The sequence below is a fragment of the Numenius arquata genome, chromosome Z (genome assembly GCF_964106895.1).
Source record: "Numenius arquata chromosome Z, bNumArq3.hap1.1, whole genome shotgun sequence".
NCBI lineage: Eukaryota > Metazoa > Chordata > Aves > Charadriiformes > Scolopacidae > Numenius > Numenius arquata.
In genome coordinates, this window is record NC_133616.1 from 10,726,167 (window position 1) to 10,741,866 (window position 15,700).

Below are 15,700 nucleotides of genomic sequence, written 5' to 3' on the forward strand. Positions count from 1 at the left end.
GCCTTCCTGCTAGCCTCTGTAGGGCCCCGCTCACTCGGTGCTCGCTCGGCGCACGCTTGGCCAAGGAGCTGGAGTTTGTCTCCTGCTCTGTGGTTGCATCCAGAGGCCACTGGTGAGAACTCATCCCTAATTTTCCAGCCCAGGACTTTGAAGCTCAGGATCCTCTTCTCTCCGCGGCAAGACCGTTTGGTCTTCCCGTTTGTCCTCTCTCTTGGAGGAGGAGCTGGAGGCAGGAGGTTCCTGGGGTGCCAGCCTTGACCTTGCCCATAACAAGATCCCTTTGTTGCTCCTTCAAACCTCCCCCTCAGGGTATCCTCGTCCCATTGCTTTCTGTGCTTTTCCCGGCAGCAGTGCAGGGGAACAACATGTACCACTTTGAATCTCCGTGCCATTTATTTGGTGACCCAAGCTGAGCCCTTTCGTGCTGGATGAGGAACAGAAGCTGCTCACCCACTTTGCTGATGGTGCAGTCGCACCAGCTCCAGTGCCTGGGATATAATTTACAGACTCTGAGCAAGGTTTCGGAGCTGAGCCAGGCTTGAGCTTTCAGGCTTCTTTAATTTTATTGTTTTCTGCTTTTTTTTTTTCCTTGTTATTATAATTTTAGCGTGAAGCAGTAACTTTATGTGTGTTTTCAACCCTGTGCCGCTTGGAAGGTGCAGGTGGTGCAGGTGGTGCGGAGAGCCCAGGCTGCGGGTGCCTTTGCCCAGAGGCACGGGCTAACGAGTGCTTGGATGTCTAATTGCTGCCGTGGGCCGCAGACCAGGAGGTTTGCTCTCCCATCACTGCCGTTTCTGCGTGCAATGAGCCAGGGGGCCGGGGAGGGAAAAAAAAAAAAATATATGTGCGTGTGCAGCATGGTTATTTTCAAATATGAAATTGCACCTGCAAAAATAGAAGCCAGGAAGGGACTGGCGAGCAGCGCGGAGCTGGGAGGCACGATGCGTGCGGAGCAGGGATGGGGACAGCATCTCCGAGTTTCTTTCCCATGCTCGCGCCGCCGCCTGATAGTTTGAGCGGACGTTACTTTTCCTCCCCCTCGCATTTCCATTAATCATCTGCTTGTCAGCGCTCCCCCCCCAACCCCCTCCCCCAGCTCCCCTCCCCGCCAAGTCTCGGGGAGCAGCACGCACGCACGCAAGCACCCATGCATGCAGCCTGTGTGCTGACGACCTGGCCGCTCGTTAATCACTTACCGGTGTCGTGCGAGTCGGTCCCCACAGAAGGAAGTTTTGAAGAGGGGAAGCTGGCCGTCTTCTCGGTATCCACTTCATCCATGGGGACGGGATGGGCTGAGCCCAGGATCTGGCCCTGCTGTGTTGCAGCCCAAGGTCTCTGTCCCACTCCAAGCGAAGAGCTGGTCAGGTTTGTTCAAACAGGTTTTGCTTTCCGATGTGTTTGGAAGGAGCTCTGGGCTGAGCCATCATCCTCCCAGAATTTGTGGGGGACTTTTTTACTCTAGTTTTTCCTGGCAATGACATGCTCATACATCCATCCAGGTGAGAAGTGTTCTTACGAGGTCTCTAATGCAGGCTCCTTCCCCAAACAGGGTGAATACCGAGTTTTACTAAAAACTAAAACCAGTTTAGTTGGCCCATCTAGGTCTTGAAAACCTCCAGGGCTGGAGATCCCACAACTTGTCTGGGTCCATCTTCCAGCAGGTTACAATCCCCATGGGAAAACGTCTTCCTTATGGCAAGCCCGAACCTCTCCTGTTGTCTCTCATCTTCCCACCATGGAGGAAAGGGTCTGTCTCCATCAGCTCAGTAACCTCCCTTTGGGTGCTTGCAGGTTGCTGTTAGGTCCCTCCAAAACCATCCCTTCTGTAAGGTGACAAACTCTGTTTTCTCAACTCATCCTCATCCCCATGTGCTTCAGCCTGATCATCACCTTGATGGTCCCTCACCAGACTTGCTGGAGGTCAGCAATGCCTGTCTTGTACTAAAGCCCCAAAACTGGGCACAATGCTCCAGATGTGGCTTAAGTTCTCTTTTTTTAATTGATTTTTTTTTCCATAGTGGATTTTGCAGACCCTATCTAGGCACGTACCTGGCACCAAATTTCCCCTCTGGCTGGGAAAAGTTGCCAAAAAAATAACAAAATTTAATAAAGTGTGCATGTTTGTGTGCACAGTTATTTAGGAATGACTGCTGTTTTGAAGAGTCAATAATTTTTTTTGTTAATACTTTTCATGGGTGTGTTTAAGAACTTTGGTTTGACCCCTGTGCAAATGCTCTGCTCTACTCAGAGGCTCCCCTGCAGCTCCGGCAGGAGCCGTGCCCTCTCCATGAGCTACTTCAGCCACAGAGATAGTGAACTCAGATGGTTGCTTTTCCTACCCTCTCTCCTTGGCTGGATTTTCTCTGAACTAGTGCTCTGAGTTTTCATCTGCCAGGAGAAAGCTTTTTTTTGGGGTCAGGCAGGATCTGCTCTGGCTAGGGCTGCTGCACTGGGAGGTGCTGGGGATGCAGAGAGCAGCTTGGAGGGGTGATGGGTTTGAGGAGTGCAGCCAGAGCTGGGGACAGGGAGCACAAAACCTTTAGGAAAAGTTAAAGAAAGTCAGGCAGGCTGCAGGGCAGGAGGCAGAGCACCTCGGAGGTGGGGGTTCAGGAGGAGGAAAGGAGCATTTGCTGGAGGTGAGCATCCCTGGGAGAGGCTGAGAAGATGCCTGGGGTGAGTTTGGCTCTTTCTAAAACAGCTCATTGGCTTGTTGTAGAAAAACCCTCAGCCTGAGGGTGAAGAGGAGGTGGGAGGTGGGAGATGATGGGGGATTAAACGAGCAGTAGCAGTTGTCCCCTTGCTGGGACAGGCTCAGCTCTGTGGCCGCGGTGGAGTATTTCCGCCTTCCCTGAGTTTTGCAGAAGGGTATTAGCTAAAGAAATGCCCAGCAACAGGTCCAGGATGAGCCACCTCCACATCCCCAGAGTGGAGAGCTGCGGTTTGAAGTAAAACCTCCTGCTGTGACAGGGAGGTGGAAGCTGGGACACTGCTCTCCATCCAGGCAGCATCGCAGAGGGCTCAGGCAACCTGAAGGGAGCAAAACTGGGGGCAGAAATGTGTTTGCCCACGTTTGCTGCTCATCTGTGGCTTTACCCTGCGGTGAGCACAGCAAGCTGATGAGTATGAGTAGACTTGACTCTGGCTCAGCTTTTCCTTTGTTCTGCCGTTGAGGAATATTTGGGGATTGAAAGGGGAATACAGTGTTTTCCTCTTCCAAAGGAAAAAAAAAAATAAAAATGAAGGGAAGGGAAGGAGCCTCTCTCGCATGCTGTACCGGCGAACCCTCATCATCCTGTAGCAGGAGGCCAGCGCACATGAATATTCCTGTGCAATATGCGCGAGTGATGAGCCCCATATGCAGGCCTTGGGAGAAATTAAATATTTTCTACGGCGTTTTCCAAAGAGCCTTTCTATCAAAGTGCTCGGTCGGGAGCCAAAACGCCCCAGCTCTCGCAGCCCCAGCTGGTTGACACTTTTTTTTAATTTTATTTTTAAACGCTGATGAATATTTTCTAATTAAAAAACAAGCCCTCCCCTAGACAGAGTCTTGCCCCAGTGGATGGAGTTGAGCCAGAGTTTGGGAGGGGGCTGAAGGCCACTGGGGACTCCACGGCTGCTCTCAGCTGCTGGGTTTTTTTCCTCCTTCGGTGCTGGAGCTTGCAGGGAGGGTCCTGAGATGAGGCACACACACGTGGTCCACATCTGCCTGGCCACGCATGGTGGAAGGCAGCCGGCTGGGCAGGGGAGTGGCATCCTGGTCCCTTCTTCTGCCTGGCCCCAGAGAGAAGGGAGGGATGGGCACAGGCTCCAGGCAGGCGGTTTGAGGAGTACCAGTATCCTGGGATGGAGGGCACTGGGGTGCGGATGGGCAAGGGGACTTCCAAGCAAAGTTTGGTATAGCAAGAGCTGCACTTCATATACTGACTCTTTTGCCTGCAAAGGTGAGAAGAAGCAAAGACTTGGCATGATTTGGGTGGAAGAGACAGGGTGATCACTGGAGGGAGAGGAGCCTGAGGAGGGGCAGATGCACAGGCTGAGACCTGATGCTGTCTCTTGTCTTGAGCACAGGGACAAAACCCCTTGCTGGTTTTAAGGCGTATGAATGTGGTGTGGAGTTGGAGGGAGCTGACCTGTCAGGGGTATGGGAATGGGAGATAGGTGCTGGTTCTGTGGACTGGAAAGAAAGGAGACCCCAGAGAGTCCAGCAAGAGGCTGGGTGGCAGTGCAGGATGATGGGCAGCAGAGGGAAGGACAGCAGGGTGATGTGCACCAGCGGTGGTGGAGAGTGTGGGGCCAGGCAGGAGGAGTGTTGAGGACTCACAACCGGGGTCTGGCAGCGTGGCCACCTCTGGAGCCACAGCCACCTAGAATTGCCCCAGGATGAATGTAGGTTTGGATCCATGCTCCTTGGATGAGAGTCTTCCTGGCAAGTCACAGATGCCACTTGCATTCATGTTTAGTGCTTGGCTTTGACAGTTCACTGGTGGAAAAAGTGCCTTGGAGGAGCAATGCTGCCGGCTTGTCTCCAGCCTCCTCTGTGGCGGCTGCAGGGCTTCAGCGTGGGGCAAAGTTCAGAGAGCAAAGTTCACGGGATGGAGAAAAAAGCTGCTGGGATCTTGCAAAGTGGGACCTCTCCCAGCTGAGTTGTTTTTCTCCTAAATAGCCAGGTTGGCTGCAGACCATTTTCTGCTCGCTGCATCCAGCATTGGAAGGCAGGAAAGGGATGGTATGCCCACCTTGAGTACTGTACCCCACAAAGAGAAAAGAAAAGGTAAAAGATGGAAAGGAAAGGAAAGGAAAGGAAAGGAAAGGAAAGGAAAGGAAAGGAAAGGAAAGGAAAGGAAAGGAAAGGAAAGGAAAGGAAAGGAAAGGAAAGGAAAGGAAAGGAAAGGAAAGGAAAGGAAAGGAAAGGAAAGGAAAGGAAAGGAAAGGAAAGGAAAGGGAAGAAGGAAGAGAGGGAGAAAAGGAGAAAGGAAGAGAGAAAGGAAGAAAGAAAAAGAAAAAAGGAAGAAAGAAAGAAAGAAAGAAAAAGGAAGAAAGAAAGAAAGAAAGAAAGAAAGAAAGAAAGAAAGAAAGAAAGAAAAGAGAAAGAAAGAAAGAGAGAGAAAAGAAAGAAAAAGAAAGGAAGAAAGAAAGGAAGAAAGAAAGAGAATGAAAGGAAGGAAGAAAGAAAGAAAGAAAGAAAGAAAGAAAGAAAGAGAAAGAAAAAGAGAAAGAAATCAATCTGCACAGTTTGACGCCATTTGGGGACCAAATCAGTTCCCAGGCGTGGTACCAAAGTGTGTATCTTCCCTCCCTTGCAGGGCTGGAAACCAACTGAATTTTAACCCAATTTCTCCTATATTGAGTATTCATTTAATTCTGCTGGATTTGCATAGCAAAATCTTCCTCCGAGCTTACATCTTCTCGGCTTTTTCTTTTTTGGGAAGGAGGCTGAGGCCCAAATACAGTCTCACACCACAGCTCACCTGCCAGCGGCAGCACGCAGCGGTGCTGGGCTTGCCAGACCCCATTGCTGCTAGCCAGAGCCATGCTTGGAGGGGATCCTCCTTTGGAAAGGGTGTTTTGTTTCCCCCATGGCCGCTGAGCCCACCCCGATACCCCGGCACGCGTTTGGGTGTGCAGCCGCTTCGTCCCCCCTGCGGGAACTGCTTCCCTGATGTCAGACAGCTAATACCCCCTAACAAACATGCTAATTTAAGAGCTGTTAAAGCCAGGGGGCAGCGGGAGGTCACAGTCCACACAAACAGATGGTGTTTTGTCCTCGATAATTAAATTTTCCTGTAGTTTTGGGCGAGAGGCTTTCTTGCCTTTCATTTCAGCACAGCTGCCTCAGGCCAACTCTGTTCCTCCCTCCCCTCCTCATCCTCCGCTCGCTCTCAGCAAATGCCGTCTGTGGGGCTGGAGCAGGACCCCGGGTGAAGGTGGGGATCTCCAGGGGGTTTCAGAGGTGCCCCTGGTGGCCCATTGGGCTCTCCCCACGTGCTCTGCCAGCTCCGGGCTACCGTGGTGAGAGCCCTCCCGAAGAGGCAGCAGTTGGAGACCAGGTGAGCAGCACCAGCCTGGGGGCTTTGTGGGTGCCCCCAGCCCGTTTCAGCAACGCTGGCCGGGGAGAGACCCTGCTTTTGGGCCTCTTGCTGCTGCTTTTCCCCCAGGCCCGTCCAGGCAATGCTGGGCTGTGGGGGAACAGGGCGACTGGGGTCAGGGTGGTCCTGCTGCAAACCAAGGTGGTGGTGACAGCGAGACATCTGCTGGTGTGTGGTGAGGCTCGATGTGCGAGTGGGGGGTTTGGAGTGAAAAGGGGTTGATTCCTCCCCCCTGGCTTTCCTAGGAGGATGTTTGCAGGCAGGAGGGGGCAGGCACATCTCCCCAGCCCCACCTCCAGCCCTGGGCTCAGCTCTGTGTCTAACAAAGGGGCTGCTGACAACAGAAAGTCCTCTCCAGCATCACTGGCCCCAGCACGGGCTGCCCCCACCGACGGACAGGATCAGTCCCTCACTGCTCTGCCACTCTTTTCACTTGCCCTTGGGGCATCACGGCACACCCCAGTGCTTCAGTTTCCCCCAGCTCGGTTGCCTGCTCCAAAAACTGGGTGCCGCTGTGGCATGTGGGGACAGTCCCCAGTAGGCTGCACGTGGCACGCTGGGAGCCTGTGGGACAGTGTGGGGTGAGCTTGGTGGAGAAACTGGATGGAACTGTGAGAAGCAATGAGCACCAAACCCCATTTGGCTGCAGGGTGGGCAGAGTTTCTCTCCAGTTCTGCAGAAAAAGCAGAAAAGTTCTGCTTTTCCCTAGCCTGGTTTTGGGCAGCATCCCTGCGGTGGAGAGAGAGGCGGGGGGGCAGCTCGTAGGCAGGTGCAGGACAAATGTCCCCACTTGTCACATCTGTCCTGGCTGCCTGGGGTGGCCTGTGTGGGCTTGTGGGCTGGTGACCCCAGGCTAGTCGGTGGTGTGAAGGTGTTGCAGGGACCTCTGACCAGGATGCTGTCCCATTGCATTGCTGGCAAATTTGTGCCCCGGATGTTCTGTGGGTGTTTGGAGCTGGAGGCATGTGTGGTGCTCAGCATGGCAATCTTCCTTGCAAAACCCACTGGTCAGCTGTGAGGAGCCTGGGGCTGCCGAGGTGGGGTGGGATTGGGGTGCGAAGTGGCCTGGGGGCTCACAAAGGTTGCTGCCAGGCAGGACCAGGGGTGGCTGCAATGCAGCTGTATGCATTTTGTGAGAAAACGTGTGGAGCAGCTTGGTGAACATGCAAGCCAGCAGTGGAGTGTTTTTTCCTTCTGCTTGCCCACCTGCAGTGACACTCCTCCTCTGGGGCACCCCATCTGATGAGGGCCCAGGGGACCCCCCAACAACCCTGTGGGGCAGTGGGCGAGAGGCGAGGGCTGGGGTAGGCTCACAGCCTGGCCAGAGCTGGGGTCTTTGGACCATTCTGATGCTCTCCCCATGCCATTTGCTGTTCCCCATTGTGCTGGGAAAGAGACCCACATCCCAAGGGATGGAGGATATTCCTGTGGTGGATGGACAGGTCTCCACGCTTTCCTGGAGCAGAGAACCCAACATCTCCAGGTGGGACCTGGACAGGGGAGGACAGCAAGCAGAGACCAGTGTGGAGCGCATGGTCTGAGCATCCTGAGCTTCTGCCTGCCTCCAACAGTGCCTGTTGTCCTCCCTGGGCCCTGGAGGCTGCCTGGCCCCTGCCCCCCACCCTGACCTCCAGCCAGCTGGTACCGCAGGAGTGGGGGAGAGATGAAGCAAAACAAAACAAATCATCCCGAGGCATCTCTGGGGAGGCAATGTCAGAGTCATTGGAGTGGCTTCCTCCGTGCCAAGCACTTGAAGAAAAAAAGCCCAATAAACAAAAAAAAATAAACAAGCCAAAATTAAAATGCCCAGCAAGCTCTGTACAACTGGATGCTCCCTCCCTTACTCTCCCAGCTACTAAGCCAGTATCTTACTCCCTTCCTGGACACGATGGGCTGCCAAGGTCTCTTCCAGCGCTCCTCACTCTGGTCCTGCTCATGTTCCTAAGGCCCTGCAACTCGGACTTCAGGCTCTCATCCTCCTCCAGCTGTTGGCACGCTGGGACAAAGCAAACCTGCCCTGCTTTCTGAGCAGTGATGCTGTGGCCTCAGTCCTTGGCTATGTTTGTTGATTTGGGAGTGAGCTGTAGCTCTCCCTGGCTTGGGGACATCACCACCAGGAGGTTTTCTGCGGCCAAGCCAGCATGGTCCTGCCTGCAGGAGGAAAGCGCTCCTGCAGGCTGCAGGGTGCCAGCGGTTGGGTTGCCCCTGTGCTTCTGCAGCAGCACGGTGTCCTTCACCTCTCCAGCATAGTGGCACTGGGGTTACCCAGTGAGCTTGGACCCAGTGACCATGCTGGTGTACAGCCTCTTGCATGGGTGCTGCAGGAAACAGACCTCCAGAGGAGCAAGTTTGGGCTATTAAGAGGTGCAGTCTTCATATTTCAAGCCAAACCTCTCGGTCCCTGTGTCCCCAGGTGTTGTAGAGGGGAACGTTAGAGCTCCTGTGGCCAGACCTCCCACAGAATCCCCACTAGCAGCAACTTGAGGTTTGGAAAGGCTTGGAAACACCATGCTGCCTTATGTCATGTCCACTGTGCCACAGGAATCCAGCTGATGGGAGAAGTCTGGACAACCAGCTCTGTCTGTCCTCCCTTTCCTCCTTGTTTTGCTCAGGATGGTGTGGGACTATGACATGGTCCGGATTTTAATGCTAGAATGCTTCTCTCTGCCCTGGAGGTTTGTATCTTTAGGGGCATTGGGGATTTCGGAAAGCAGCCTGGTCACAAACTCTCCTCAAGGAAAAAAGCAGGGTTGTGAGCAAAATCCTGGAGGGTTTGAAGGGCAATGCAGCCCCGGAGACAAAAATAAGAAATGTTGCAAGCATTTGCTTCGAAATCACAAACCAAACCTGGCGTGAGACAGCAGGACCTTCCTAAACTGTTTGAGGACATTTGCTTAGTGTATGACAGTTTGGTTTTGCTTTTGTATATTGTTTCAGTTTTGTTCCCCATCATTAATATTCTGTTTTCATGAGTGGAGACTGGGAATTGAAGTGCCAAAATTCTGTTTGACACCAGCAGCTCCTTCCCACAGTACCCACAGACTGGAGAGGTGGAGTCAGCAGGATTGACCCCAAAATGTGCCCGTCTTGGGTGATTTCTCTGGCTTCCAGGGAGGAGCACTGGGAAACACCTGGACCACGAGCATCTCCCATCACCTATCTCCCTCTCTTCTCTGCCTAATTTCCTCTGTCTGTCTTGGCCATGGTGCCACCAGCTCCATGCCACTGGGAGAAGCATCTGTGGAAAAACTCAGCCCAAGACCCCACTTTGAATGGAGGCTCCAGGAAAAAAAACACCGTCTTTGGCACTTCTTTGACAGGAGCAAACATTGGATTGATTCCTGCAATCTCTCTCTGCAGGGAGCCAGAAAATTCTCAGTGTGGACAAAAGCAGAGTAAAATGAGGGGGAAAATGACATTGCCCATCGTTGGTCCAAGCTTTTCCCCATCTCAGAGGCTATCCAGGAGTGGATGTGCGGTGTGAAGGAGTAGGGTTTAGGTATGGTAGCTCAGCTGAGCTTCCTGCCCTGGTGGCACTGCTGTCTCTGAGGAACACGCCTGAGGCAATGTTCGTCCGCAGCCGCTGCTATGGGGGTTCAGGCCCCCTCCTGCTCTGCCGTGCTTTCTGCCGGCACCAATTTCAAAGACATGCGATGCTTATTAGTATGCTGTGCTTCGCCTTGGCTTTTATCACCGCTGGAGCAGATGGCTGGGCTTGGACTGCTGCCCTCCGCTTGCAGAAAGGCTGGTTAACGTGATGGTACTTGCGAGGACAGGTAGGGGCTGTGGAAAATGTCCCCCTTCACAGCTCTGAGCGGGAAGAGGGGATGGGCAGGGGTAAGGGGCTGCCAGCCTGCCAGCATTGCCCCCAATGGCCGTGGCACCAAGGGCTGTTGGTAGGCAGGGCTGCTGAGGAGGTTCTCAGCAGTCTACCTGTGTGGTGCTCTCCTGGCACTGCTCATGTGGGTAGGATGTGGCTGGTAGGGAGCCACACTGCAAGGATGGTTCTCCTGCCTGTCCTTGGGGCATGGGGGAGGCAGGTTGTAACACCCCTTCATGAGTCCCTTGTCCTACCGGGGTCAGCGTGTGGGCTGCAGTGTCCTGATACATTAGGGCTCGCGTGGTCAGTTTGGAGGAGCTGCAAGATGTGGTTTGAGCAGAGAGGAACCCACCTTACTCCTGGAGCAGAAACCCCCCAGCCTTTGCAGCTGCAGGGCGAGGACCTGGGGCCAGTCTTTTTTCAGTGGTGCCCAGTGACAGGACAAGAGGAAATGGGCACAAACTTGAATATGGGAAGTTCCATCTAAACATCTAAACATCTACACCCTCCGTCTAATTTGAGGGTGATAGAGCACTGAACAGGCTGCCAAGAGAGGTGGTGGAGTCTCCGTCTCTGGAGACATTCAAAACCCACCGGGACACGTTCCTGTGCAACCTGCTCTAGGTGGACCTGCTCTGGCACGGGGGGTTGGACTAGATGATCTCCAGAGGTCCCTTCCAATCCCCACCATTCTGTGATTCTGTGTGATTCTGTGATTCTGTGACCTTGCTCCTGGGGGGGTCTCAGGGTTTTCCCTGGCTTTTCCACTGCTCCCTGCCCCAGTGGGAGCATGTCACTGTGATGCACACAAGCAAGGAATTACCTGTCCTGGGAGCCAGCTCACCAGTCAGGCAGGCTCTCAAACAGCCTGAGACATTACACGGGTTGCTTGTTCCTCCCCAGACCATCCCAGCTCCCCCTGGAGCCCACAGGCTCTGCAGTACCGCCTGGAAAGTGGCTCTGGTTTTAGCTGGGCTGACATGCCCTCCAGAAGAGCCTCTTTCTTCATCCCCACAGCCACAAGGAGCAGCTTTGATCGCTGCCTTTCTCACCAAGACATCCTACCAGCAACATCCAGGGATGATAGAGCAACTCCAGGCTTCAGCATGCGTGCGGTAGAGCCAAGAGCCCTGCAAGCCTATAGCTGCCTTCAGGGGCATGTCTTCAACCAAAGCAGCTGTGAAATTTTTTGAGGGCCATCCCTCCACCTTCTGTCCATCTCTCCTAGCCCACAAGGGCAGGAGTGTCTGCGCAGCTGCCTGGGCACCCAGCGGCACTCCCCGGGTCAGCAGAGACATGAGACATGGTGACAGAGACAGCAGAGACATGGTGATGGCCTCCACCATGAGGGGCTCCTTCCTCCAGGGCATCTGCACGGACTTGGCATCTCTGCTTTGTTATTGGAAAGGGAGGAGGTGGAGGGAGGAAAGTCGCAGCCTGCAAGAGCCGTGAGCGAATTAATTTCAGCTGGCTCCAGCCATCCCTGTGGCGTTTGTGGTCCAGGGGGCAGTGCTAATCGCCCTGTTGACAGTGGGGGTTTAAATTAGATTTAAGAAGGCTTTTCAAGCAACAGGGGCTCTGGCCCTGCAGGTAAGGCTTTCTGATAGCACATATTAAGGAGATGATAAAGCCCCTCTTTTCTCTCCTCCTCTTAAGCAGCAAAGTGGAGTTCAGCATGAGCGGCGCGTTGCGAGACCAGGAGGTTTTAGGGCTGTTGGCAAGTGCACAGAATTAAGCAACAAGTATTTTTTCCTTTCCTTTCCCTCACCTTGCTGTCAGGGGAGGTCTGAAGGAAGGAGACGGCACTTAGTGCTTTTGGGTGCCCAAGAGCTGCTGCTCCCAGGGCTGCCCTCCACCCCAAAGGGATGCCATAAGTGGTGCAATCCCTGTGGGAACCAGGACTGGGGGGTGTCCTGCCCACTGAGGTGCTTCACTGCTTGTCCCAGGGCTCGGATGGCACCCCAGATTCCCCAGGGCTGGAGAAAGCTGTGGCAGGATCTCTGCTGGCAAAGGGCTGGGCTGAGCAACTCAGGGTGGCTTTGGTAAGGGTGTTTCTGTGGGGCTGGGGCCCAGGAGGTGTCTGCTGCCAGTGTCTCCAGCACAGGTGGGCTGTAATGGCTACAGCTGGCGTCTGCACTACAGGCGGAGCATCACGTCTTGGGGACAGGCAGCTCATGACTCCTGCAGGAGAGGTGTGCTGCAGTGTCTGCGGCCAGCACCTGTGGTACAGGCACACAAAACCATCTACAGCCAGTAGAGGTGTATCATAGTATCTACAGTCAGTGTCTGCAGTGCAGACATTCCATGGTGTCTAAGAGCTGGTGTCTACATTGTGTCTACAGCCGGTCCCTGCAGTACAGGTGCTGCAGAGCTCCTTTGAAGGCTCTAGGCAAGGCTGCAGGGGGATCGTGGGGAGGAATCGGCTTAAGGGAGCTTTTTTCTCCCCTGGGTCACCACTTCAGAGCCAGGCCCTATAACAGCACCTGGTGGGGAATTGCCCTACAGAAGACTTCGTTGTGGAAATGGTAGCTTTGGAAACTACCACTTTTTCTGCTGTGGAGCCACCTGCTTCCAGGACAGGGTCTTACTTATTTATTGTGCCTAGGAGGAGGCTAGTCTGGGAGGAGGCTGGGCTGCAGCCTGTCTCCCTCACCAACCAAGCACAGCCCTGTCCTAGAGCTGCCAGGCACCTGGGACGTGTCATGGTGACACACACTGAATCGCAGGAACATCAGAAGGTCCCAGGTTTGTCCCAACCTGCAACAGGGAATTTTGTGGCTCTGGAAGATGCTCTCAGGATGGCCAAGCAGTTTCCAGCTGGCCATCACCAGTTGATAGCCCATTACCAGTGAGCATCCCCATGGCTTTGGGGATCCTTTTAAGGGAGGGCTGGACAGGATCCATCCCTCTGCCCACTCAGAAGAGGGCCCAGGGACTGTTCAGCAGATGGTGGCATCCTACTTTTTCGCCTGGATACATGATCCTCTTTGCTCTTGCTACCCGCCTCAGGACTGTCCTCACCTCATCATGCCACAGCAGTTAATGTCACATCACTGTGCCCATTCAATCCTGCTTGCAGGGACAGCCTATGGGCTTATCTTCACATGGGTCTCACCATATCCTGCTTAAATATAGCCTGATCCAGCTCTGGGAAAGCAGGACTGGGAATGCATTTGGTTTAGACCAAGAGCTGCTAGAGAGGACCATGTTCCTGTCTACATTGAGTTGTCTTCAGAGTCAGTGGTTGTGACTGATGTCCTCATTGCCCTTGGTGCAGAGGACAAGGCAGGGAAGGATTGACTGGTCGCTTTCTCCCAAAACAAGAAGCTGGGGAAATCAAGGAAGGCTGCTGGAGGTGGCTCCAGCTCCAGAGCTGCCAGGCCACCACATCTTGTGTGTACCCCCTTGCCTCCCTCTGCTCCTGCCCAGGCTCCTCTTTCCTCTCCGCCACCCAGAAATGATTCACTACAGGGGCAAAAGCAAATACTTTTCCAACCACTTTTTTTGCAGAAGACTGAGTTTCCCGCTGCTGGGTTTGCAGTGTAATAAATGCGGTTCCCCACCGTCACCTTTCGATGGGTCCCTGCCATTACGGGGACACAGCCCGGGGAGCTGCACGCCTGGGGAGCTGCTGCTCGCTGGCCCGTGCGCCCGCATGCCGGGGCGCTGGCTTTTGCTAGACAAACTGTTAAATGAGCAAATACAGCAAATGGAAATTTGCATTAGAAGCATCTGCAGAAAATGCGATGGTTTTGTTATGTGCTTAGGAAAAAAAAATAAAAATCAACATGGCTTTGGGCAAAACAGGCAAACAAAGCAAATACTGCATGGGAAATTGAGATTCAAGTGAGGAAAAGTTGGTTTTCTGGCTAGATTTTTCGCACTAAAATAGCTCCGGCTCCTGCCTGGCGTCAGGGCTCATCTCCGAGAAGAAATTAGGTTTTGCAGGGCGAAAGCAGCCAAGCGATGAGGTCTCTGTGCCAGCACTTGGAGCCTCTGCCTGTGTCCTGGCCGTGACACAGAGTCCCAGGGGCCTTGGCCGGGTCCCTCCTCCCTCTCTCTTTTTCCACCTGTAGCCAAACAGCATCACCCTTGAGCCTGTCGGTGCTTCGGGACAGGAATCGTCCCTTGCCACATAACTGCGGTGCCTGTCTCCATGCTGGTCTGGCTGTGGGTGAGACTGACAGGCCGGTGGGCAGGAGCAGCAGCAATCATTTTAACAACCGATAAGAGGAGGAGCAGCAGGGGAGGGTGGGTGACTTTGTTCCCTGGCAGGACCGAGATGTAGAATGTGATGGTTGGTGGTGGTATTTGCACTGGTGTGAGCCAAACCAAAGGCTACAGCGAGCAGATCCCACTCTTTTCAAATAGCAGGCTGATTGCTGGTGGGGTCAGTGGGGCTCCTGTCCTCTGTCCCATCAGTGCCACTGTCCCCAGAGACGGGGTGGCTGCGCTACCTGGGGGATACCCGGATCGCAGTGCAGGGAGTAAGGGGGCAGCTCCATCCCTGATGCAATTCCTTGCTTGCTTCAATTCTTGGTGCCATCCACCATCTTCCAGGGCTGTGAGGAGGGAATATTGAGTGCGAAGTGAATTTGGGATTGATAGGGAGAGTCAGCTCCTGGTTTGCCGGCAAATCCCAGTCTCCTCAGGGCCCCGCGTGCCAGCACTGCCCTGGCATGTGGCATTGCCACCTACCTCGGGTCCTGGCCATCACTCGCTCCCCAAGCTGCCACTTGCCATGGCAGCTTGTGCACAGGGGGGGTGGCAGCAGGGGAGCCACGCTACAAGCACGGGGTTGGGGGGACACATTGAGGAGGCAGAGCCGAGAGCACAGGGAAAAGGAGGAGCAGGAGAGAGGAGGCAGAGTGAATGATAACGATGTTGTAATTAGCACTTAACACTCCTCGCCCAGAGCTTTCCAAGGAAGGTCATCTTCGTTATCTCTGTTTTACAGGCAGGGAAACTGAGGCAGGGGGGAGCCGCTGAAAGCGATTTGCTCAAGGTGACCCGGGAGGGCTGGGGCTGGGCTGGGAGTGGGGTCTGGGGCTGGCGGGTCCGTGCTCTGCCACCGCAGCCGGCTCTCGCTGCCAGCCCTCCCTGCCCAAACCCAGTGCTGCACATTCAGCAGCGAGGCCGGGGGGTCTCTCCTCTGCCTGTCTCCCAGCTCCCTATTTTCAGGACCCCACTCCCCTCCAGCATCCCTGCTCCTGAGAGGCATTTGCGACCAGGCTGCACCCCAAAATCTGCTCGTGACATCCCCCCCAGCCATGCTGGCCTTCCCCTCCAGCCCTGCAAAGGCTCGTGTCCTGCTGCGAACCCGAAGCCATCTGGGCTCTTAGAATGGCCGTGTTGGGTAATGGAATACGTTTTGCTGGGTTTTTTTTCCTCTGGCCAATACAGCTCCCCTTTATTTAGGTTTAAATGGATGCCATCTGGCTAACGAGCCCATACTCATGTTCTAGATTAAAAGGCAATCCTCCGCGCGTTACCGATACGGCGCTGGAGATTAGAGAGGTTTAAACGGTTTTGAAGGTGTAATTTGCTTTTCACGCATGGTGCTATTTACCTCCTGGCGGGTGGGCCGGCGTCCCCATCACTGTCCCCAGCAACTCCATCCCAGCTCTGGTCTTCTCCACTGGCCCCAGCTGCAAGAGGAGCAGAGCTCAGGTGTCTCCGAGCCTGGCAGGGCTGTGCAGGGCATCCTTGCTGTTGTTGCTGCCATTTTTCCACCCCCAGAGAGGTTCGTCGTTCCATGGAGGATGTTCCTTGCTTGTCCCTGAAGCCCAGTGTG

General features: G+C 54.3%; 1 protein-coding gene across 1 annotated transcript in view; it reads left to right on the forward strand.

Moving 5' to 3' along the window:
• The window catches only part of CNTFR (ciliary neurotrophic factor receptor), a 212,318-nt gene that overhangs the window by 107,894 nt on the left and 88,724 nt on the right, over positions 1–15,700 (forward strand). The gene's annotated exons all lie outside the window — the stretch shown is intronic.